The sequence below is a fragment of the Staurois parvus genome, unplaced genomic scaffold (assembly GCF_062004578.1).
Source record: "Staurois parvus isolate SC_StPar_1 unplaced genomic scaffold, SC_StPar_1.0 ptg000234l, whole genome shotgun sequence".
Taxonomy (NCBI): Eukaryota; Metazoa; Chordata; class Amphibia; order Anura; family Ranidae; genus Staurois; species Staurois parvus.
Genome location: NW_028318030.1, coordinates 1,377,903 through 1,404,513, shown reverse-complemented (window position 1 = coordinate 1,404,513; position 26,611 = coordinate 1,377,903). Strand labels below are relative to the sequence as shown.

The 26,611-nt window shown below is 43.9% G+C and overlaps 1 protein-coding gene across 3 annotated transcripts in view; it reads right to left on the bottom strand.

Moving 5' to 3' along the window:
• The window catches only part of CUNH10orf71 (chromosome unknown C10orf71 homolog), a 389,654-nt gene that overhangs the window by 148,232 nt on the left and 214,811 nt on the right, over positions 1 to 26,611 (bottom strand). The gene's annotated exons all lie outside the window — the stretch shown is intronic.

The window sequence follows — 26,611 nt, the reverse complement described above, 5'->3', positions numbered from 1 at the left end:
GTCTGTCTGTCTGTCTGCCCGATCTCAGTTAATGATGTGGCTATGCAGGTGGAGCCCGGCAAACGTGCACTCATTTTAAATCTCAAATTGGCCACAGGGGATAGGAACCCCGCATACTGTCACATGGCAAGAGATCTGGGGGTGGGAGCCGGGTTCTTAGGAACATGTTACATGTTATACCCTAAATGAGGGTGTAACATGTAATATGTGTCTAAGGCTGGATTACACGTGATCGATTTGTAGCTTGAAGCTCCAAAAATGCTCAAACTTAAAAAATCAATTGTTCTCTATGATGTCTGTTCATACAATCAGGTGTAAACAGGCATGTTAGAGCTCTCAATGGCCTATGAGTGCAGTGATCAATGCTTTGGCCCTTTAAAGATATTGTAAAGAAATAGCAAACATCTCTATAGTTAAAGGAATTGAGCAGAACGGCCCTGAACCTCCTCTCCTCGGGTCCCCCACCAACGCTTCTGGCTTCTTCTGTCTGTCCAGTGCCCCCATGGGAAGTGGCGTCCCATGGGGGCACTCTTGTGTGCTTACTCTCGCTGCATCAATTGACACAGAGAGTAGGACTCGGCCCCGCTCCCCATTCCTTCATCACTGGCTTTGATTGATAGCACTGGGAGCCAATGGCAAAGTCAGTGAGACAAGAAAGTGAGGGAATAGAAAAACTGCAGACGTGCACAGCCCTGGATCGAGTGAGGGCTCAGGTAAATATGGGGGGGGGGGGTTGAGGGGCCAAAATCGATGTCTAAACATTTTTTACCCTAATGCAAGGAATGTTTAGGCATAATATCAACTCCTTTTACTCTTTATTTTGTATTTATAAAGATAAAAAGAGTAAGCTAGGCAGCTTTATAGATATTTGCTTTGGCAGTAAAATCCAACTCCTCTGCCATTCCTACACAAATCTCAGAGGTTATTACTATTATTATTACAGGTACTTAAAGAGAGGGGGTGGAACCAAGGGACGGTGATCAGAGTGACGACATGTCCACAATCTGATTCTTTGTAAATGAATGCCATCCACATACAGATGGGAGATCTTCTGTGTGTCTTTTCTGCCAGTTACTTCTTGGGCCGTAAAGTAACAGATGAGCACTTTATCCACCTCTGGATAAAGGTCTTCACAGGACAGCTCACACAAGACTTGTTATATCCTTCTTACTGATGTTCTGGAATCCCCGGAGCTCTAAGCGTTTGTAGAGAGCTACATAAGAGGAGTGGCAGAGCCATTGCTGACAGCGGAGTGAGCAGTGAGGGACATCAGACCATACTCACCTGAAAGGGGCCTCCAGTTTTACCACTGAGAGTGTTATCTCTAAATGCGCTCATTGATTGCGCATCTGGTGAGTGAGCAGTCTTTATACCTTTGGTCACATCACCACCTTACCGGATAGACCACCAGATATTGGAGATTTTATTGATCTTCCATGCACTTATTTTGGACAATTTTTGATTACCATTTCAAGCACTTTATTTCATGCACTGTTGGTCACTATATAGTGACAGAGTTATATGACACCACTGAGTCACTTTATTTGAATGATTTGCTAGCACCTTGTCACTGGTCACTTTAATAGATTTATATATTTATACATTTATATAGATATTTATATTCTTATTTAATATTTATATTTAAATTTATATAGATTTATATCTTTTTATGTTGATGCTTTGGTGGTTTTTGGTACCTTTTGGTGTTTCAGCAGCTTAATTGACTTTTAGCGCTCACTTACCTCTCTGTACTTAAAGAGCGCGGTCAATCTAACCAGCACTTTACATATATATTGTACATTCACATCAGTCCCTCAAGGGGAGTACAATCTAAAGTTCCTAACTTACATTCATACATATGCATACTAGGGCCAATTTTACACAGGATCCAGTTAACCTACCAGCATGTCTTTGGAGTGTGGAAGGAAACCAGAGTACTTGGAGGAAATCCACGCAGGCACAGGGAGAACATGCAAACTCCAGACAGGTGGTGCCATTGTTGGGATTTGAACCAACGACCCTAGTATTGCAATACTTTATTCATTGTATGTACTTGTCTGTGTTGAAAGCAGTGGCGTTGCTACAGGGGGGCAACTGTCCCCCCTAGGTAATTTCTTGCCCCCCCCTTTGTGCCCCCCCACTAAACTAGGCTGCTGGGCGGATCTACCAACAAAGCAGGATTAACTGGCTTCCCCCTGTAAATTCACCAGTCTCTAAAGTCCCACCTGTCAAAACTATTAGTTGCTAGGCCTAGCGTCCTAACAACCAACCAAGTGCTTGGAAGACCTGTTATTCAGAGGAGGATGATGTAACTTCCTTCTTTAGAGCTGTTCCGCCTCCAACTCAAGTGCTGTACTTCCCGGCTTCCTGCTGACAACGGAAGGGGTTGGGCGAGGACTTGCTGTCTGGACTGGGACACTGCTGAACTAACTGGCCGGGAGTATGAGGGACCTGCGTGCTGTCCAGATCGGTACACTGTTGCTCAAGTGAGTGAGGATAAGTGAGCAGAGGAGTCCGAGTCTGGCCATACCTGCACACAGAGGAGGGGGAGAGGATAGGGATCACACACTGAACAGTTATATTCTAGAGGGTGGAGGGAAGACATGCTCTGCCAGGTACTAGAGCTATGTACACTGATCTATAACATCACCCCCTCCATAGAAATGTGGAGGGGGGAGACATCAATCACCACACCATCTACAGGACCTGTATTATGTCTGCAGTCTCTGACCATCTCCTGTAGTATTTCTGCAGTCTCTGACCATCTCCTGTAGTATGTCTGCAGTCTCTGACCTTCTCCTGTAGTAATTCTGCAGTCTGACCGTCTCCTGCAGTATTTCTGCAGTCTCTGACCTTCCCCTGTAGTATTTCTGCAGTTTCTAACCATCTCCTTAGTATTTCTGCAATCTCTGGCCATCTGCTGTAGTATGTCTGCAGTCTCTAACCATCTCTTGTAGTATGCCTGCAGTCTCTGACCGTCACCTGTAGTATGTATGCAGTCTCTGACCATTTCCTGTAGTATTTCTGCAGTCTCTGACCATCTCCTGTAGTATGTCTGCAGTCTTTGACCTTCTCCTGTAATAATTCTGCAGTCTCTGACCATCTCCTGCAGTATTTCTGCAGTCTCTGACCTTCTCCTGTAGTATTTCTGCAGTTTCTAATCATCTCCTTAGTATTTCTGCAATCTCTGACCATCTGCTGTAGTATGTCTGCAGTCTCTAACCATCTCTTGTAGTATGCCTGCAGTCTCTGACCATCACCTGTAGTATGTATGCAGTCTCTGACCATCTCCTGTAGTATTTCTGCAGTCTCTGACCATCTCCTGTAGTATTTCTGCAGTCTCTGACCATCCGCTGTAGTATGTCTGCAGTCTCTGACATCTCCTGTAGTATGTTTGCAGTATATGATTTATGTAATTGAATTATGGCAATTAACATTGCTCTGTTTTGCATCACCTTAAAGGATAAGTTCACCTTTAAAAAGAATAATAAATGCCCATGTTTTGCAGGTAAAAAAAAATGCATTTAATATTTTAATATTTTCATTCTAGGGAGGCTGCAGAATATTGCACCCATGATCAGCAGATCATGCAGACACTGCCTTCAGCTTTCTGCCCATACCTGTGTGCAGGCTTTTTGTTTGAGAGCTGTAGCAAGTGTCAATGAACTACAAGAGCACTCTAGTAGTTCACTGAGAACTACAAGCCTGTTGGCTGACTGTACTTGTAGCTTATTCATTTATAGAACTCTGTGATAGAATGACTCAGCTGTGTTGGTGGAGTCTTGCTGTTTTTAAATTGTAACAGTGGGTGCATGGAGAGGAACCCCTGTCCGTTGTCATGGGGGTTATTCGGGGGGAAGCTTGGGTGCTGCATTAGTAACTAGAAAAGCTACAATTTCTGGGGAAATTGTGTGAAGTGTTCTTGCCTCCCCCAGTAGTCTACAACTGGAGTGGGCGGAGTAACTGGGTGGAGTGGCTTGCCACTCTGCTGCCTGCTCACACACCTAGGTTCCTATGGCAACTCATTCTACAGCAAGGGCAGAGAAGAGGGGTTAAAAACAAACTGCTCCAACTTGCTCACTTCACTGGCAGTTGCCATCTTCAAACAGTTGTAGTTTAAAAATTATAAATCCTACACCAAATAGCTTTATATTGTGAGAATCACAAGACCCAGACCTACGTTTTGATGCACAGTATGTCTCTGAAATATTACAAATGAAGTCGCAGAATGCACAGTCGCAGTTTAGAAATTGCCCTTCAAATTTGAGGTGGCTAGAGTGGAGTTTCAATGAATGTCAATGGGCGGTATGAGTTGAAAACAAATGGTCATATTGTGAAAACTATCAGGACTATGGCTTAGCCGTGGACATTTTTAGTGGCAGCAGGGATAGCTGAACGTTTTGATATAAGATTTGTGTAGGTGGGCTTGAAAATGAGGGAGTGATGGCAGTTTAGAAATCATGTCCTGATTTTTCAGCTCACACTCTAGCTTTGAACATTCTGTCATTCATTCCTATGGGACCAATTTCACCACAAAAACGCTGATATTTCGTGAACCATTTGGCGAAACGTTCCACAAAGTAATAGCACACCAATCGGGAACAATTTGCACGTTTCGGTATATTACTGTCTATGTAGTGTAAAAACTGTAGGAGGAGTTAGGATGGTAAATTTGGCTATAAGAATAAGAATATATATGTGAGATAACAGTAAGTGGCCTTGCCATGCAAGAACACTTAACTAGTAACATAATTTTGATGCCACAGAATAGTTGAGGACCAAATTAAAATAATATGTATTTTTCCCATATCAGAAGCTTTAGCACTCTCCCTGCTGACAATAGATTCCTTGATATGGATCCCAAATAGACTGCAACCTGCCCATTTTAGGTCCTCCGCTTTCATATTCATGTTCAGTTTGGGACAAACAGAGAACTAGAAAGCCACTGTTCTTTGTACATATTCCTCTTGATCCTATCTTGGGCAATCTTGAGTTTCAACCAGGCTGTATTTCACAACCACTGGTGGGAAAATAAATGTTTAATACATTTGGGAATTTCCTAACAGGAAAGGGAATCCTTAGTTTGGATTACTTTAAACCACTTCTTTTTTTAGAGAATTACATAGAACCCCCAAAACATTATATATTTTTTAAGCAAAGGCCCTAGAGAATAAAATGGTGGGTGTTGCAATTCTTTTATGTCACATACATTTTTGGAAATGCTTTTTTTGGGAAAAAATACACTTTATGAATGTTAACACAAAAACCCCCACAATATAATATCGAATAATTTGGTAAAAAATAAAAGATGGTGTTACGCCAAGTAAATAGATCCCTAACATATCACACTTGCTTGTGGAATGGCAACAAACTATGGTACTTAAAGATCTCCATATCTGCTGCTTTAAAAGCCTTTACAGGTTACCAGTTTAGAGTTATACAGAAGGACTGGTGCTAGAATTATTGCACTCGCTATAAAGTTTGCAACAATAACTCACGTGTGGTGTGCGCACCATTTGCATATGTCTGCGCGACTTACATATGCGTTCGACTTTGCTTGCAAGCATGGGGGGGTGCTTTAAAAAATTTTTTTATTATTTAGCACTTTTTTTATTTTTACACTGTCTCTTTAATTTTTTAAATTACTTTTATTGTTATTGCAAGGAATGTAAACATCCCTTGTGATAGCAATAAGCAGTGACAAGTCCTCTTCACCGAGACATCTGGGATCTACTAGACCCTGGATCTCTTCTCTAATCAAAAAGCATCTGATCAAACCAAGATTTGTTTGAGTAGATGCTTTTTCCAAGCCAAAAAGGACTTGTTTACATTCTGCAGAAATTACAGAATACTCATATCTTCCATTTTCAAATACCACAGAGATGATCAGGAATGTTTCAGTTCTTGATCAGCTCTATGGTAAGCCGGTGAAACCGCCAACAGTGCTGGGCTCCCTGATTGGAGGGGAGAGCTCGGAGAGGGAGTGGAGACCGGTGGGAGGGGGGACAATCCTTCCCGCTGCTTTTATCCAGCAGCTAATTAGCCACTCAGATCAGTTTTACTAAATAGAACATTGCTGACTAAAGAAAAAATTCCTGGTTGATGCATGCAGCTGCAGACATCATTATTATATTATTACTATTATACAGGATTTATATAGCGCCAACAGTTTGCTCAACGCTTTACAAAATAAAGGGAGACAATACAGCAACAATACAGTTCAATACAAGAGGGCCCTGCTCCTTGGAGCTTGCAATCTAAGAGAATCCTGGTGTAATACTCCAAACTGGCAATGTAAATGTACGTTAGCCAGTTTGGAAGTAAATTTTAAAAAACATAAACTCCCACTGTCAGGGATCTTTCATAACAATCAGATTGTATATAAATAAATAAATAAATAAAACATATACAGTGCTCAGCATAAATGAGCACACCTCAACAGATTTGTCATAAACTTTTACTTTCATTTCAGAAGCAACATTTTCTATGGGACACTATACTACAAAATACTCCCACAAATGCGGGCCATTGATTACAAACAAGATTTGTTAATTTGCACACACAAAAAAAGTATTTTTACTAACAAATTCATTCAAGAGCATGTTGCAAAAATGAATACACCCCAATTACAGTCTTAGGAGCTAAGGTAAATTTTAGACAACAAAGTGCTACTTAACAAGAATTAAACTACAGGTGAGTCTAATTATTCATTATAATAAAGGTGTCCAGCAGACAGATGATTATAAAAGGGCCCTACTTAACAAAGAAAACCCCTTCCCATTTCATGCTGTCAGCAATGGCTCCACATGAAAGAGAAATGCCACATGGCCTGAGAAAGAAAATAATTTCATTACACAAGAAAGGTGAGGGCTACAAGAAGATCAGCAAAGCTTTACTTATCAGTCAGAATACTGTAGCAAAAGTGATACAAAAATTTAACAAAGATGGAACTACAACCATGTCACAGAGATGTTCAGGCATCCATGGAAGTTAACACCTCGACAGGACACCTTCAGATAAGTGTTGAATAAAATCGGCATGCAAGTTCCCTGCAGTTATAAAAAATAGAAAAAAAGCGACTCTAAGTGCAGTATGTAGAACATTTATTGAGGAATACAGTAAGAAACACTCACATGATGGAGGAGAAAAGGAAGGATCTGGCATATGTTATAAAGATGGAGGACATGACTGCGTCCCCAATGTGACAGCCATAGTCAGCGCTGGGGGAGAGACTCTGAATGTTCACAAGGAGCCGGCCAGCATGTGTATCGGAAGATGGTGTCCGGAGTACACCCTGGATTGCAAAGTCGGCATCAGCGTGATGACGTGGGGAAGTCCAGCATGCAATGCGACGCGTTTCGGAGCATGCGCGAGGCCGATAGAAGGCAGAAGCATGCTCCCTTCTCATGCATAAGTTACCTTCAGTTAGCTAAAGAAGCAGTCAATCAAACTGGGGTGATTGTTTCTCGTGACACAATATGGCATACACTGCAGAGGAACACCATGCATGGGTGTCATCCACAAAGGAAGCCTCTCCTAAAACCCATGCACAAAAAAGCCCACCTAAAATTTGCCAGGGCCCATGCTGAAAAAGAAGAAGACTATAGGGACTCTGTACTCTGGAGTGATGAGACCAAGATAAATGTTTTTGGAACTGATGGGGTCAAAACTGGATGGCATTGCAAAGGTGAGAAGTACAAAGAAAAATGCACAGCGCCTACAGTGAAACATGGTGGTGGCAGTGGGGCTGCATGAATGCTGCTGGTGTTGGGGAGCTGCATTTCATTGATGGTATCTTGAATTCACAGATATACGGCTCTATATTGAAAAAAAATGATGCTATCATCACTCCGTACCCTTGGTCGTCGTTCACTTTTCCAACATGACAATGATCCAAAACACATATCTAAGGCCACTGCTGCATTTCTGAAGAAGAACAGGGTGAAAATTATTCACTGGCCAAGTATGTCTCCTGATCTAAGAACAGCTATGGGGAATTCTGAAGAGACAAGTTGAGCATCACTTTCCATCCAGGCTCTAAAAGAGGTCATTCTTGAAGAATGGAAAAAGATAGATATGTCGCCAACTTGTTCATTTCATGCCTGGAAGACTTGGTGCTCTCCTTACAAATCATGAAGCTCATACCAAATACTACATAGTAGTTTTTGTTGTGGGGTGTATTCATTTTTACATCAACTAATTTGAGTAAAACTGAAGATTTTGTAAGTTATTTTAGTAACCCTATTTTCATGTAATGAGTTAAACAAATGTTCTATAAATCTTAGTTTTGTCAAAATTTTTTAAATTTTTCTTGTGTTCATTGAAATATTGATTAAAGTCTCTCTTTTCAAAAGGGGTGTACTCATATATGCTGAGCACTGTAAATAAAAGTCAATAAAAATAAGTACGGCATTTGCTGGTGTATAAAGCTACCCCCTAATTTTCCAGTTAAAACATTTTTGGGCTATACTCGCCATATAAGAGTACCCCCCTTCCGAGGCAACACCATTTAAAAACATCAGATTTGATTTAAATAATTTTGATTAAAATGATTATGACTTACTAGTACTTAAAATATTTCAAAATCCTCATCATGTTCATCCTCAGATGTACATCAGCAGCACAGTTATTATGTTCCTTGGCAAAGTTTACAACTTTCAGTTTGAAACTAGCTTCATATTTCTTTCTTCTTGCTGGAGCCATGATGGGGTCTTGTCTATCAGCCATTTTGTTTAAATACACCCACTAATCTGTCAGCCCACTGGATGTGCGGTAATACTGTATGTACTGTAGCTTCCGCTACATACAGTATACATATAGTATACCGTGCTGAGCCAATCACTGCAAGTGATGTATTCTATCAATGAATACAAAGCCTGCTCTGATTGGCTGAGTCAGATAGGCGGGCTGATGATGTCACAACCTCTGCTAATCTGAGCAGGCTTTGTATTCATTAATAAAATACATTGCTCGCCATGATTGACTCAGCTCAGTATACTGTATGTAGCCAAAGCTACCGTACATACAGTATTACCACAAATCCAGTGGACTGACAGATTGGCCCAAGCGAACTAAAGGTTCACATTGTATACCCCGCGTATAAGATGACCCCCGATTTTTGGGGTATGTTTTTAGGTATAAAAAGTTGTCTTATAGGCCGGCAAATAAGGTATATAAACAAGTCACATAATCCCTAACATTGATTTTGTTGACATGCAGGTCTAGTGAAGTGCTCAAGAAAAGAGTCTCTTATTCTTTTTGACATGCTCACAAAGCCAACCCAGAAACCACAAACTCTCTTATAGCAGTAATGGGAAAGAGAGCGCAGTTCAAAAATGAACCTCCAAGACTGGCAAGAAGTCACAAATAATGCATCCTAAATATTTATCAACACCACTTAGTAGAAGTCAGCTAAAAAACACTAATGCAATAGTACTTAGTGCCAGTTAGAATAGACAAATTACACCCTCAGGCCTCACCCAGCCATTTTAGGGGCAGGTATGTACTACATATGGTGACAATGTCCCAAGCTATGTTAATTCTGGATTAGGATTTTCAGCCTTATCTATAAAATAACCAAAGTCAATTCACCCAGATTACCAGAAATACTCATAGAGATTAGTCTCATATATCCTAACAGCAACTAAAATAGCCATAGAGGCAAACAATGGAAATAGACATCGGTTCCCATCAAATTTGTCAAACATGAGTTGAATTGGATAAATGTTAAGGACAAACTAACTATTCTACTCCATAACACCCAAAAGAAATTTGTAAAAAAACATGGATTATTGGATACAGCATTGTCTGGAGGACTTCTGAGACCTGAAAGATAAAACTCTACTTCTTGCTCCTCTTCTTACTGTACCTTCTCTATTGCCATCCCAATACTTTCCACCTCCTTTTCCCCATCCCACGATTTCCTCCCTCTTCTTTCTCTTTAGTACTATTCACTCATTACCTATTTATGCTGAGCTGACCTAGTTAAGCTCCTGGGAGTTGGAAAATCCTACTTGTGATTTGAAACTTATTATCATTCTGACAGGTCAGTAAAACTAACAGGTGAGATAGGTGGACAGAATGCTGATATGGATAGTTGTCCAGAGATGGAACAGGAAGCCCTAGGCTCGGGTTACATGGGCATACATTTCCTACAATGTCAAATTAATTTTATTATGATATCGTGAGTGCTTGTTTGACTATTTATTCAGAACAGTAATCATATTTGCACCTATTATTGTTAATTTTTTTCTCTATACAAAAAAATTTATCATCAAATTGAGTTTAAAAAAACTGTAGGAATCCGAACTATTAATTTAAAGTTCTGAGATCATATGTTACAATCAATTCCAAGATAATATCTCATAGTTAAAGTGGTTTTAAAAGGTAGAAGGTTTTTTTTATTCTATGCATTAAGGAAAAAAAACCTTCTGCATGCAGCCCCCCCAGCCTTCCTTATACTTACCTGAGCTCAATCTCGAATCAGTGCTGTGCACGAGAGCAGAGACTCTCTAAGCTCTCTCTCTCCTCATTGGCTCAGAGACAGCAGCAGGATCCATCATCTCCCGCTGCTGTCATCCACAGCCAGTGAGGACAGAATAGGGGGGCATGGCTGAGCTTTGCTCTGTGTGTCACTGGACACACAGAGCCAGCTCAGAGTGAGCACACCTTAGTGCTCACATAGCAAGCTGCTTGCTATAGGGGCACTTGGCGCAGAGTAGGGGTGGGGAGGCAGAACCGCTGGTGGATGACACAAGAAGAAGAGAATCAGGGCTGCCCTGTGCAAAACCGTTGCACAAAGCTGGTTAGTATGACATGTTTATTATTGAAAGAAAAAAAATTAGTTTTTTTTTCTTTTTCCCTGTTAGGGATATTCACCCTCTCTCTTTGTCCTGGTGACTGAGTGGTAACCAGAAGAGGAATATAGAGGAAATATCTTCCAATGGGGACACTAGTTCTGGTGAAGACTGGGGAGGTTTCACCACACTTCTGTTGTATCTATTGGACAGAAAATGAAGGGAAATCTGCACAATGGGACACAGATAGAAAAACAGCCATGAAAAGGGTTACAACCTTTCCTTACTCTTGTAAAGGTGGTGGGGTTGGTCTGCTCCTGTCACCACAGAGCACCTTCCGAGTCCTTCCAAACCCCCCCTCTCTATCCTTCTCCTCCTTCGAGGCCCACTGCGTCCGACTATTCTCCCCAACCCCCCTGAAGATTGCTGTGATATACCGGCCTCCTGGATCCATATCCCACTTCCTGGATGACTTTTCCTCCTGGCTACCCTTCTTCCTCTCCTCTGAGCTACCCACCATCATCCTTGGGGATTTCAACATCCCTGTCAACCTCGAAAACCCGGCCACATCCCATCTCCGCCACTTAACCTCCTCCTTTGCACTTGCACAGTGCATACAATCAACCACCCACTCCGACGGTTATATCCTTGATCTTGTCTTCTCCAACCGCTGCGCTCCCCACAACCTCACTAACACCCCCTTCCCTTTCTCTGACAACAACCTGATTACCTTCTCTATCTCCTCATCCTCCAATGCCTACCCCTCCAAATGTCACACTACTACCAGCTGTAACCTCCGCAACCTTAACCCTGCCCCCCTCCACTCTGCAGCTGATCAACTCCACGACAGCATCCTCCCCCTGTCCTGCTCCGACTTGGCTATGACTGCCTACAACAACGCGCTGTCAACAGCCCTTGACTCACTAGCGCCTTTAACCACATGCAACATCAGACCCCAACTGCTCCAGCCCTGGCAGACTGATCACACCAAAACCCTCAAACAACACAGTCGTGCCCTGGAGCGACTATGGTTCAAAACCAAATCCCAACAAGCCTTCACCCGCTACAAATCTGCCTTCCACACCTACACCTCCTCCCTCCACGCAGCCAAACAAGCCTACTTCCTGACCCTCATCAAGGCCCTCTCCTCCATTCCTCGCCGACTCTTCTCCACCTTCCACTCTCTACTCTCGCACCCCCACCTCCACCCAGCACCTCACTCACCGCCCCTGAGATTGCCAATCACTTCAAAAACAAGATTGACACAATTCGCAAGGACATCGCCGCAACTCACACGCCCTCTCAACCCGTCCCCTCTCACACAGCTACCCCCTCATCCCCCCTCTCCCTCGACATAACCCGCAGGGACTTCGTCGCTGCTCAAACTCCCTCCAACCCCGTTCCCCCTCACTCAGCTACCCCCTCATCACCCCTCTCCCATGCCCCCACCACTGCTCTGACCTCCACTTCCACCCCACCCTACATTCCTCATATTGAAGCCCCCCCAACACTCCGCACCTTTGACCTTACTACCATCGAGGAAGTCTCCAAAATCCTCTCTGATGCCCGCCTCATCCGGCATCCGTCCCCTACACTCCACCGAAACTGCCTTACTTAAACTCTCCAACGACCTGCTAACCACCAAAGATAATGGCCACTATTCAGTGCTCCTAGTCCTTGACCTCTCTGTGGCCTTCGACACAGTCGACCACCCCCTCCTCCTCAAAAAACTACACTCCCTTGGCCTCAGAGATTCTGCTCTCTCCTGGCTCTCATCCTACCTGTCACAACGCTCTTTCAGCATTACCTATAATGCTACCACCTCCCCCTCACTCCCCCTCTCTGTTGGGGTCCCTCAAGACTCCGTCCTCGGGCCCCTTCTCTTCTCCATCTACACCTCCTCCCTTGGCCAACTCATACACTCTCACGGCTTCAACTACCACCTATATGCCGATGACACACAAATCTATCTCTCAACCCCCCAACTCACCACCTCAGTCTCCGCCCGAATCACACACCTACTGAGCAACATATCAGACTGGATGTCGCTCCACTTTCTTAAACTGAATCTCTCCAAAACCGAGTTTCTTGTCTTCCCCCCAGCCCGGACACCACCCCCCATTGACTTCTCCATCACATTCAACAACGCCACCATCAAACCTGCCCCGCAGGCCAGAGTACTTGGTGTCATTCTGGACTCCAACCTATCCTACCAGCCCCAAGTCCAATCTTTAACAAGCTCGTGCAGACTCCACCTCTGCAACATCGCCAAAATCTGCACGTTCCTAACCCCAGAAACCACTAAACAGCTCATCCACTCCCTCATCATATCACTGCTCGATTACTGCAACTCCCTTCTTACTGGCCTGCCTTGCTGCTGGCTATCCCCGCTTCAGTCGATCCTGAATATGGCTGCCAGACTCATTCACCTTTCCAACCGCTCCATTTCTGCCACCCCCCTCTGCCAATCCCTCCACTGGCTTCCGATTGCGCAACGGATCAAATTCAAAATCCTAACACTGACGTACAAAGCCGTCCACCATACTGCCCCGAACTATATCACTGACCTAATATCCAAGTACCACCCAGCACGCACACTCCGCTCCTCACAAGACCTCCTTCTCTCTAGTTCCCTGGTCTCCTCCTCCCATGCCCGCCTTCTCCAGGACTTCTCCAGGGTGTCACCCATCCTCTGGAACTCCCTGCCCCAACCCATCAGATTATCACCTACTCTCCTCTCCTTTAGGCGCACCCTGAAAACCCACCTCTTCAGGGAAGCCTACCCCACCCCCTGCTAACTTGCCAACCTCCTCCACTCTTCCTACCACCCCATCCCCCACAGCTATCTCCTCCTGTGCCACCATCCCCTCCCTCCTAGATTGTAAGCTTGAAAGAGCAGGGCCCTCGATCCCCTCATGTTTTGCATTGTATTGTTGTTGTTCTGTCACATGTTCTGTCCCCCTTTGTAATGTACAGCGCTGAGCAAACTATTGGCGCTTTATAAATACTGTATAATAATAATAATAATAATACTCTGTTTAAAGCAAAATAATCTACTACAAACCTCCAAAGAGTGAACCAGGATGCACAAGTTAATGCTGGTTTTCTTTATCTGGCTCCTGACTTGAAAGTGAAAGGTATGTTCCAGATGTATAGCCGCAGATCACTTTCAGAGAGCAGGTGGCATGACAAAATCATTTGCATAGTGACAACTCTAAAGGTGTATGGACCCACTTTTCACTGACCAACCACAAGACTGTGTTATTAATCATAAAACTGCATAGTCAGTGGTGGCTGGTATGTGTTGATATAACTAAAACAGGACATATATTTTGGATCTAACAAGTCTATATAAGACCCCTTTCCCACAGCCGTTCTAATCAGATCCATCTGATTGGAAGGACCATGCAGGCCTATGGACAGGTGGGTGTAAATGGACTTGTGTCCATTAACACCCGCCTAACTTTGGGTTCATTCCAGGACAAAAAAAAAAGAAAGGGGACTGTGTCATTTTCTGCTTTTGCAAAGGAGGCAGCCTGAGGTAAATGGACAGCAGTCTTTAACACCTGGCTGTCCATAGAGCTCAGAGGGATCTGCCCTTGTCAATTTTGCATAAACAGAATGGGCATGGATGTGACATACACCCTGCTGATTGGAACAGACACCACTCCATGTGAAAGCAGCCGAAATGAGTAAAATGTAAATATAAATATAATAAAATATTTTGGAAGTTATAACACATTTCTTTTGCAGATAGCAATATAATGTAATTGATAATATACATTTTAAATAATTAAAAAATGGGGGTGGTGGCTACATGAAGATTGTTTCCATGAGCTCCTGCACTTGCTCTCCTTTTTAGGAAGCATAAACAGAATGGGCACAGATGTGACATCCGCCCTGCTGATTGGAGCAGAGACCACTCCATGTGAAAGCAGCCGATATGAGTAAAATGGAAATATAAATATAATAAAATATTTTGGAAGTTATATCACATTTCTTTTGCAGATAGCAATATAATGCAATTGATAATATGCATTTTAAATAGTTAAAAATGGGGGTGGTGGCTACATGAAGATTGTTTCCTTGATCTCCTGCACCTGCTTTCCTTTTTAGCATTGAAAACTGCTTTACAGATAGCCTTTTCGGCACCCTGGTTGTCAATCAATGTCAACATCCTGTCAGGTTTTTCCCAAACAATTAGTGCCGCCAGCTATAGCAGGACAATCATACACCCGCACTAACTCTCTGTCAGGCAGCAACATAAGAACAAAGGAGTTACCAAGTTCACTTGAGAAATACTTTGACCTGTTGCCCACTAAGCGGGACTTGGAATCCATGTTTAGGAGGATGGAGAAAAGTCATAAGTGGGACATGGTAGATCTCCACTCATGGAGGCAGTGGAAAACATTATCCCGCTGCTGCTTTCTGGCCACACTGAACACCAGACTGTGATCCTAGGTCAAAACAATCAGTTACAAGCTCTATGGTTCCATGTGGGCAACTTAGAAGATAGACACCAGAAAAAATATCACCTGCGGGGAAGATCCTCTTCTAACTACTTTGGGTGTTTTTAATCACTTGCTGAGAAATCCTGTGATTGATCCTATAGACATTTACAGAGTCCACAGAACACTGGGCTACCTTAGTCCGGCTATGAACCAGCCTCAGGATGTGTTATGCAGGATTCATTTCTTTAAACAGAAAGAATCCTCCTGAGAGCTAAAAGGAAGAGGATCATTGATTTTGATGGGGCCCAAATCAGCCTGTACCCAGATCTCTCTAGGTGGAGATCTTTCTGCCTTTGTGAAAAGCTTGGGTCTTTTATCTGTGAATCTGGAAGCATGACCTGACTCGCCACTTCCAGTATTTTCAGAATCACCATCCTGGTAACCTTGACAACAGACCATACTTGCTCTGGAAAGTCCCCAAAGCCATCTTCTGAGCCCCCGAGCCCCCCACTCTGCATTCTTTCACTACCTCTTATCTAAAGCAAGAATATCCTACCCATCCACCCACTCTATATCATCCTACATTTCACTTTTTCACGTTTACTCCAGAGTTTTCCCATTTTTCTCATTTCGCATAGTATACCTCCATCTTATCTTCCTGCATATAGTAGAGCTTCTCCATCCTACTAATCCAGTTCACTCTTTAGGTACTTCTGTTTTCCTCCAATACTTAGGGATCAGACTTTTTGCAGCATTCATATACAGTCAGGTCCATAAATATTGGGACATCAACACAATTCTAACATTTTTGGCTCTATACACCACCACAATGGATTTGAAATTAAACAAACAAGATGTGCTTTAACTGCAGACTGTCAGCTTTAATTTGAGGGTATTTACATCCAAATCAGGTGAACGGTGTAGGATTTACAACAGTTTGCATATGTGCCTCCTACTTGTTAACGGACCAAAAGTAATGGGACAGAATAATAATCATAAATCAAACTTTCACTTTTTAATACTTGGTTGCAAATCCTTTGCAGTCAATTACAGCCTGAAGTCTGGAACACATAGACATCACCAGACGTTGGGTTTCATCCCTGGTGATGCTCTGCCAGGACTCTACTGCAACTGTCTTCAGTTCCTGCTTGTTCTTGGGGCATTTTCCCTTCAGTTTTGTCTTCAGCAAGTGAAATGCATGCTCAATCGGATTCAGGTCAGGTGATTGACTTGGCCATTGCATAACATTCCACTTCTTTCCCTTAAAAAACTCTTTGGCTGCTTTTGCAGTATGTTTTGAGTCATTGTCCATCTGCACTGTGAAGCGGCGTCCAATGAGTTCTGAAGCATTTGGCTGAATATGAGAGGATAATATTCCCGAAACACTTCAGAATTCATCCTGCTGCTTTTGTCAACAGTCACATCATCAATAAATACAAGAGAACCAGTTCCATTGGTAGCCATACATGCCCACGCCATGACACTACCACCATGCTTCACTGATGAGGTGGTATGCTTAGAATCATGAGCAGTTCCTTTCCTTCTCCATACTCTTCTCTTCCCATCACTCTGGTACAAGTTGATGTTGGTCTCATGTGTCCATAGGATGTTGTTCCAGAACTGTGAAGGCTTTTTTAGATGTGGTTTGGCAAACTCTAATCTGGCCTTCCTGTTTTTGAGGCTCACCAATGGTTTACATCCTGTGGTGAACCCTCTGTATTCACTTTGGTGAAGTCTTCTCTTGATTGTTGACTTTGACACACATACACCTACCTCCTGGAGAGTGTTCTTGATCTGGCTAACTGTAGTGAAGGGTGTTTTCTTCACCAGGGAAAGAATTCTTCGGTCATCCACCACAGTTGTTTTCCGTGGTCTTCCGGGTCTTTTGGTGTTGCTGAGCTCACCGGTGCGTTCCTTCTTTTTAAGAATGTTCCAAACAGTTGTTTTGGCCACGCCTAATGTTTTTGCTATCTCTCTGATGGGTTTGTTTTGTTTTTTCAGCCTAATGAAGACTTGTTTCACTGATAGTGACAGCTCTTTGGATCTCATCTTGAGAGTTGACAGCAACAGATTCCAAATGCAAATAGCACACTTGAAATGAACTCTGAACCTTTTATTTGCTCATTGTAATTGGGATAATGAGGGAATAACACACACCTGGCCATGGAACAGCTGAGAAGCCAATTGTCCCATTACTTCTGGTCCCTTAACAAGTGGGAGGCACATATGCAAACTGTTGTAATTCCTACACCGTTCACCTGATTTGGATGTAAATACCCTCAAATTAAAGCTGGCAGTCTGCAGTTAAAGCACATCTTGTTTGTTTCATTTCAAATCCATTGTGGTGGTGTATAGAGCCAAAAATGTTAGAATTGTGTCGATGTCCCAATATTTAAGGACCTGACTGTAATACCCTAAACCTAATTTCTTATATTTGCTAACTGATAGCTCTGAACTATCCAGCAAACACATCTCTGGGTCTAACCCAATATTTATCTCAGTTATGATCTCAATTAAATGTACTATTGTTTTCCAGAATACTTGAATTTTTGGACATTCCCACCAAATGTGATACACTGTCCCCACTTCTCCACACCTTCGCTAACACCACGGTGATTTCTCCCCACTTATCTTATATTCTATGCTTGGTGTAATGTGCCTTCTTATCAAACATTTATAATTTATTTATACATCCCTCAAACTTACATTTTCGTGAACTAATCTATTTATTTTTTTCTGTTTTTCCTCATCTATTACCACCCCCATATCTCTTTCCCATTTCACTATGTGCATTGGTTTGGTGTTTGTGTCTAATTCTGTGAGAATTCTATATATTTTAGCTGTCCCATGTTTCCCATCCCCCCGTGTATCCAACAGCCTTTCAAACAAATTCCAATCCTTTTTCATTCTCAGAGGTTTTGGGAGATTTCCCCAAAAACATTTTAATTGGTGATAACGCCACTCATCTAACCTAGTAAAAATCTTTCCCTTTTCCTTTACTAAATCTTTAAAAGACTTCAATTTCCCCTCCCCCATTATATCTCTCAGTTGGACAATCTTCCTTTTTAAACCATCTACTTGTTTTATCCTCTCTACCTGGGGGAAAAAATTCTGCATTTCTTAGTGGCATTAATATAGAATTAAATTCCCACTTCATATATTTGTGTACTTTATCCCATTCCCTTAATACATTTACAGTTTATAAACTTAAATCCTCCTTCAATCCTCTATATTGTGCCGGTAACCATATAATTCTATTCAAATTAGTTTCACAAAGTGTATTTTCAATTTTTACCCAACTTTTCCCCTCTAAATTAAACGTCCAATCAAAAATTCTCCCTAATATTACTGCTTTGTAATATCTCTTAATATCTGGAACTCCCAGACCACCCTTCCCTTTGTCTCTACTTAATATTTCATAGGACACCCTCGGTTTTTTATTCCTCCAGATGTATCTTGTTATCATTCTTTTTATTACCTTAAAAAAAGCTTCTGGGAGTTTAATTGGGATCATTTGAAATCTATATAAAATGTTCGGTACAATTATCATTTTTACCAGGTTTATACGTCCTAACCATGATGGGATTCCTCTTTCTAAAGTTTTTAATTCCTCTTTCACTTCATTTAATAATGAAATATAGTTTAGTTTATACAGATTCTTATACGCTGTAGTGAGCCATACTCCTTTAATATTTTATATCTCTTTCTTTCCAGATGAAGGGGAATTCCTTTTGTATTTTCTCTTTTTCACTTTTTGGGATATTTATATTTAGGATCTCAGTTTTTGTTGGATTAATTTTTAAGTTTGATAATTCCCCATATTCCTTCAGTGACTTCATTAAGTTTGGGAGTGTTATCCTGGGATTCCCCACATAAAATAGCAGATCATCCGCAAAGGCCGCCACTTTATGCTCTATGTCTCCTATCTGAATTCCCTTTATATCTCTATTGTTCCTTATTGTGGACAACAAGGGCTCCAATGACATAACATACAACAAGGGGGACAAAGGGCAGCCTTGTCTTGTTCCATTTGATATCCCAATGGGCTCTGTTTTTTCCCCATTTACTATAACAACTGCAGAGGGCTCCCTGTACAACTTTCTAATCCATTCCCTCATTCTAGCTCCAATTCCCAGGGCTTCTAAGGTATCCATCATGAAGCCCCAGTCTACTCTATCAAAGGCCTTTTCAGCGTCGATTGAAAGAACCACCGCCGGTACCTCCCTTTTTCTACTTTTCTGAATAAGCATCAGGGATCTCAACCCATTGTCCCTGCCCTCCCTTCCTGGGACAAAGCCCACCTGGTCCTCATGTATTCATTCAGGCATAAGCTCTTTCAACCTATTTGCTAAGACCTTTGCATATAGCTTGGTGTCTGAGTTCAACAATGAAATTGGCCTATAGCTAGAACACTGTGAAGCGTCTTTTCCTTCCTTATGTAACAATACCACATGAGTCTGTATAGATTCTCTCCTCATGTCCATCTCTCCTCCCAGAGCATTCATATATTTCTCCAGTTTGGGAGTTAATAATTCACTAAATGTTTTATAATACCTCACCGTGTAGCCATCCGGTCCTGGGCTTTTCCCCGTCTCCGTGCTTTTTAGTGCTACTTTTATTTCTTCTTGTGTAATTTCTGCTTCTAGGGAATTTAATTGAGCTTCCTTTAGTTTTGGTAGACCCGCATTTTTTAAATATATCTTTCTTTTTTTCCTATTTTCAGTTTCCGTATTATTTACTGCGTCATAGGATATGGATAGGATACAGAATGTTATACAACTTTCTGTAATAATCCATAAACACCTTTGCCATCTCCTTATTTGAATGAACCAGTTCTCCCTTAGAACGTTTTATTTTATCAGTATAATTCCTATTTTTCTTTTTCCTTAAGGCTCTCATTAGGTATTTTCCTGGCCTATCTCCCCATTTATACTTCTTACTTAGCACTTTATTATAGACTCTCCTTCTCTCCTCCTCCATCAAAGTCTCTAGCTCCTCTTTCTTTTTTATTATCTTCTGCTTGATTTCTTTTGCTATACTATTTTTATGTGTCTGTTCCAGGTCAGATATATCTTTTAAGAGCCCTCTAATTTTCTATCTCTTTTCTCTTTTCTTTCTTGCCCCAATAGCAATCAGGATACATCTTATATATGCCTTATGAGACTCCCACACTGTAGCTATTGACACATCCTCTGTCTCATTCTCTCTAAAAAATCTCTCAATTTCTTTCCCAATCTTCTGGGCAATATCCTTATCCAAGAGAAGTGCTTCATTCAACCTCCATGCTACTACATCTGTTTTCCCCCTTCCCCATCCCATCCTCAATACAACAGGGGCATGATCTGAAAGAGTCATTGCTCCTATGTCTACTTTAACCATTGACTCAATAAATCGATGTTCTATCAATATGTAATCCAACCTTGAATATGTCTCATGTGCATTTGAGAGAATGTATAGTCTCTATCCTTCATACGCATAATTCTCCATGTGTCTACCAATTGAAACTCATGGATCACCTTCTTTAGTAATCTCAGAGATCTACTCCCCTCACGCTGCACAGAAGAGGTTGTATCTTTTTGTGGGTCCATACAGAAATTAAAATCCCTGGCCAATATCAAACGGCCCTTTTTAAAATCCATCAGTTTTTTTAGCACACCTTTCAAATACATTATTAAATATTATTGTTATTAGGGTATGCTCAGCGCTGTACAGTAGCAAGGGGGACAGAACATGAGACAAGACAGTAACAATACAATACAAGAGGGGTTCGAGGGCCCTGTTCTTTCGAGCTTACAATCTAGGAAGGAGGGGAAGGTGGCACAGGAGGAGATGGCTGTGGGGGATGGAGTGGCGGGAGGAGTGGAGGAGGTTAGTTGTTAGGTGAGGTCGGGTGCTAGGTGAGGTTGGGGTAGGCTTCCCTGAAGAGGAGGGTTTTCAGGGTGCGCCTGAAGGTGAGGAAGGAAGGCGACAATCTGATGGATTAGGGTAGGGAGTTCCAGAGGATGGGGGAAGTCCTGGAGAAGTCCTGCAATTGAGCGTGGGAGGAGGAGACCAGGGAGCTAGAGAGTAGGAGGTCCTGTGAGGAGTGGAGGGCATGGGTGGGGTAGTATTTGGGTATCAGGTCAGTTATGTAGTTTGGGGCGGAATTGTGAATGGCTTTGTAGGTCAGAGTTAGCAGTTTGAATTTGATGCGTTGGGCAATCGGGAGCCAATGAAGGGATTGGCAGAGGGGGGAGGCAGATGTGGAGCGGTTGGTGAGGTGGATGAGTCTAGCCGCTGAGTTTAGGATCGACTGGAGTGGGGATAGCGCTCGTTTGGGTAGGCCAGTGAGAAGGGATTTGCAATAGTCCAGGCGTGAGATGATGAGGGAGTGTACGAGTTGTTTGGTGGTGTCTGGGGTGAGGAATGTCCGTATCTTGGAGATGTTGCGGCGGTGGGGCCTGCAAGATCTAGATAGCAGTTGGATGTGGGGTAGGAAGGAGAGGTGGGAGTCCAGGGTGACACCCAGGACTTTGGCGTGTGGGGTAGGAGAGATGGTGGCGTTGTCAGTAGTGATGGAGAAGATGGGGGGGGGGGCGGGGGGGGGGAAGACCAGAAGCTCGGTTTTGGATATGTTAAGTTTGAGGAAATGGAGCGACATCCAGTCTGATATGTCGTTTAGGAGGTGGGCAATGCGGGCAGAGAATGAGGGGGTGAGGTGGGGGGTGGAGAGGTAAATTTGGGTGTCGTCAGCATAGAGGTGGTAATTGAAGCCGTGGGAGTGAATAAGTTTGCCAAGGGAGGAGGTATAGATGGAGAAGAGGAGGGGCCCGAGGACAGAGCCTTGGGGGACCCCGAGAGAGAGGGGGAGGTGGCAGTGTTGTAGGTGACGCTGAAGGAGCGTTGGGAAAGGTAGGAGGAGAACCAGGAGAGAGCAGCGTCCTTGATGCCAAGGGAGTGCAGTTTGGCAAGGAGGAGAGGGTGGTCAACAGTGTCGAAGGCCGCGGAGAGGTCGAGGAGCAGGAGGATAGAACAGTGGCCATTGGCTTTGGCGGTTAGCAGGTCGTTGGTGATTTTAAGTAGGGTGGTTTTGGTGGAGTGCAGAGGACAGAAGCCAGACTGTAGGGGGTCAAGGAGGCTGTTATCAGTGAGGTGGGGGCTTAGGCGATTGTAGGCCAGGCGCTCAAGGAGCTTGGAAGTGAAGGGCAACAAGGAGATGGGTCTGAGGTTGTTAAGGTTGGTGGGGTCAAGGGAGGGTTTTTTGAGTATGGGGGTGATGTGTGCATGCTTTAGAGGGGAGGGGAAGATGCCAGTGGAGAGGGAGAGATTGAAGATGTGGGTGAGGGAGCGAATGATGGAGGGGGGGGTGACTGGAGGAGCTGTGAGGGGATAGGGTCCAGGGGGCAGGTGGTGAGGCGGGCTTCAGTGAAGACCTTAGAGACCTCCTCGGGGGTAGTTGGGCTGAAGGAGCGGAGTGTTGGGGAGGTGATGATGTGCGGGGCATTAGGTATAGTGGGGGGTAGTGCGGCTATGAGGTTGGGGGAGGGGACGGTTGAGGGGTTGAAGGAGGGCGGGAGGCTGGGTGGAGAGGTGGATTGCGAGTTGAAAATGTCCTTACGGATTGCCTCAATATTGTTTTTGAAGTGATTGGCAATCTCGTGGACGGTGAGTGAGGTGCTGGGTGGGGGTGGGGGGGGGGAGAGCAGGGATTTGAAAGTGGAGAAGAGCCGACGAGGACAGGTGGAGAGGGTGTTGATAAGGGTTATGAAATAGGCTTGCTTGGCGGCGTGGAGGGAGGTGGTGTAGGCGGCTTTATAGAGGGAGAACGCGCGAGGGGATCTGGTTTTGCGCCATGGTCTGAGGCAGCCCCTAGGTGCCGGGTGCAGGTAGCTGGGTGCCCGGTGGCTGAGTGTCCAGAGGTGGTAGCCCGGGTGCCTGGTAGCTGGGTGCAGGGTGTCCGGGGGTGGTGGTAGGATGCCGGTAGCTGGGTGCAGGGTGGCCTGGGGTGGACCCAGAGCCACCCATCTCCGGCTTCTTATTTGGACAATATATATTAGCTACTGTACACTCCACCTCCTGCATTTTACCCTTCAAAAACAAATATCTCCCCTCTGGGTCCACTTTTCTATCCTCCAACTCAAATCTTATGTTTTTTTTTAACCCTATTGCCACCCCTTTTGCTCTCCTAATTGGGGAATCTGCATAATACCATGTTGGATAATCTCTAGATTTTAACTTAACCTTGGATTCTATCTCAAGATGTGTCTCTTGCAAAAAAACCACTGAAGCTACTCTATGATGAAGTTCTTTAAATAACCTAAATCTCTTCCCAGGACAATTCAACCCCTTTACATTATAAGTGATAACTTGTAGTATTAATCATTTGTGGGTCAAACTCCCCACCTTTGAGTTAATACTAGGGGTCAAACTCTGCCCATGGACGGCTCCTCCTCCCTCTCACCTCCCCAGTACCCTCCATCTTTTTATTAACTCCCTAAAATTCCAGGTGCCCCTTGAAACAGAACTAGATATCGTACTATAAGAAAGACTAAAGGGCAAAAAAGAAGAAAGAGAGAGAAGCATGAGAGAAGAGAAAAAAAAAAGAAAAGAAGAAACACAACCCTCTCTCCTCCCCCCCTCCCTCCCCACCCTAATTCCTCCCTCTGACAGACTGCCAGTCCTCTTGTCTCATTATTCCTATCTCTCTCTCCTCTTCCTCCCATCCGGCAATCTCCATTCTTTGCAACTCAAGTTTTTCACAGAAATCTCTCAGGTCTTCCGGAAATCTCAAATAAGCTGTAACTCCATCTGTCCATCAATTAGGCACGCTGGGGTCCCCCATCTATAAAACACATTCTTTTTCCTCATCTGCTCTAAAAGGGGTTTCAGGGATCTCCTTCTCCACAAAGTCTCCGGTGTAAGATTTGCATATATCTGGATATCCATTTCTCCATATCTAATTGATGCTTTTCCTTTGATCTTTCTCCAGATTGCTTCTTTATCTCCATATTTGTTAAATTTAACAATTATATCCCTTGGTTTTTCCTTCCCAGTGCCTTGTTGGCGCTTTCCTATTCTCACGATATCTTCCAAGTCAATCACCTCTAGGGCAGGTCTGTCCATTATGGAGTTTAAGATTTTACCTACTAATTCTTGCAATGTTTCCCCTTTTGCAATCTCTGGGACTCCTCTTATCCTAAGGTTACTCCTCCTGTCCCAGTTTTCTTGTACCTCCATCTTATATATCAATTTTTTCTGCATTTTCCCCATATTCTTTATTTTCTTTTCTAGTTCTGCGATGTTTTGGGCCTGATTTTTAATTTTCTCCTCTGTTTCTTCCACTCTCATCAACACCTGCCCCAGATCATTTCGAATAGTTGCCATTTCTTGCTTTTATTGTCTTCTCTAAATCTTTAAACATCTCTGCCATTTCTTTTTTATTTGGTACTTGTAGTTCACTTTCACTCTCTCTCATCTCCATGGCTCCTATTGTTTGTTGACTACTAACATTTAGCCCCAATGATAGTCTAGGGCTGCTTTCCAGACAGATATCCCCTTCACCTTTTCCGTTTTTACCTTGAGATCTTTCTGGGGTCACTTTTCCCTGGGATGTATACTGTTTAACCACTTGCCTACCAGGCACTTATACCCCCTTCCTTACCAGGCCAATTTTCAGCTTTCAGCGCTGCCGCACTTTGATTGACAATTGCGCGGTCATGCAACATTGTACCCATATGAAATTTTGATCATTTTTTTCTCACAAATAGAGCTTTCTTTTGGTGGTATTTAATCGCCACTGGGCGCTTTACTTTTTGCGCTATAAATTAAAAAAAGTGCAAAAAATTAGAAGAAAAAAAAAAAGTTTATTTGTTTCTTTTATAAAATTTTTCAAACAGGTATTTTTTCTCCTTCACTGATTTGCGTTGATGAGGCGGCACTGATGGGCACTGATAGGCGGCACTGATGGGCACTGATAGGCAGCACTAAAGGGCACTGATAGGCAGTACTAATGAGGTGGCACGGATAGGCGGCACTGATAGACAGCACTAATTAGGGGTCACGGATAGGCGGCACTGATATGCAGCACTGATAGGCGGCACTGATAGGTGACACTGATGATGGGTACTGATAGACGGCACTGACTGGCATCACTTCTGGGCACTGACTGGCGGCACTGACTGGCACAACCCCTGGGCACTGACTGGTGGCACTGACTGGCAGCACTGGTGGGTGGCACTGGTGGGTGGCACTGGTGGACAGCACTGGTGGGTGGGCACATGTGGGTGGCACTGGTGGGCACAGGTGGGTGGCGCTGGTGGGCACAGGTGGGTGGGCACAGGTGGGTGGCACTGCTGGGCACATGTAGGTGGCACTGCTGGGCACAGGTAGGTGGCACTGCAGAGTGGCACAGGTGGGGGCACTGCTGGGCACAGGTGGGGGCACTGCTGGGCACAGGTGGGGGCACTGCTGGGAATGGGTGGGCGGGGCTAGTGGGCGCACAGCTGATCGGAACTTGCGGGGGTCACTGCTGGGCACCGATCATCAGGGCACTGATCATCAGTGCCCTGATGATCGGTGCCGATCCCCGCTCTGACAACTGCCGGTTCTCGGCAGTACTTTCCTCACGATCTGACAGCGTGAGGAAAGTGCAGCCGAGAACCGGCACTTGCATTTTCCTGTGATCAGCGTGTCATTGGACACCGCTGATCACGTGGTAAAAGGCCGGTGGGATCGGCCTTTCACCACATGTCGTGATCAGCTGTGTCCGTAGGACACAGCGATCACGGAGATCGCCGGGTGCGCGCCCCCTGGGGCGCGCAGGAGAGCGCGTTCTGGGAGGACGTCATATGACGTCCACTCAGAACTGGCCGGCCGCGGTGAAGCCGTCATTCGGCTATGCGCGGTCGGCAAGTGGTTAATCGTTCCCGTTTGGGACCCTTTTGGCCCGCTTCTTTTACTACTTTTACTACTTTTGTTCTTCATTTCTTTTATGGGCCTTACTCTCTTTTATAAATAGATGATTCACATAGATATATATAAAGGTCCCAACTTAGCCCAATTAGTGACTAATTTTCCTCCTCTATTAACCTCCCTAACGGTATTCCCGAGTGTAGCTCGGGGTAAAATGTCTATACCAAAAGCGGTAACCCCGAGCTACACTCGGGCTTACCGTGCAGCGCTGCATAGGGAGTCCCTGCAGCACTTACCTTGTCCTTGGCTCCCGCGATGTGTCCCCTGCAGTGTCCCCGACCATCTCCTCCGGCGGATGCCGGCATCCGCCTCCTGTGTTCCGGTCCCTGTGACGTCGGGACGTATGGGCGGCGGCGGCGGCGGGAAATTTGAAAATTTAAAAAAAAATTCATTTTTTTCAAAACGATTTTACAT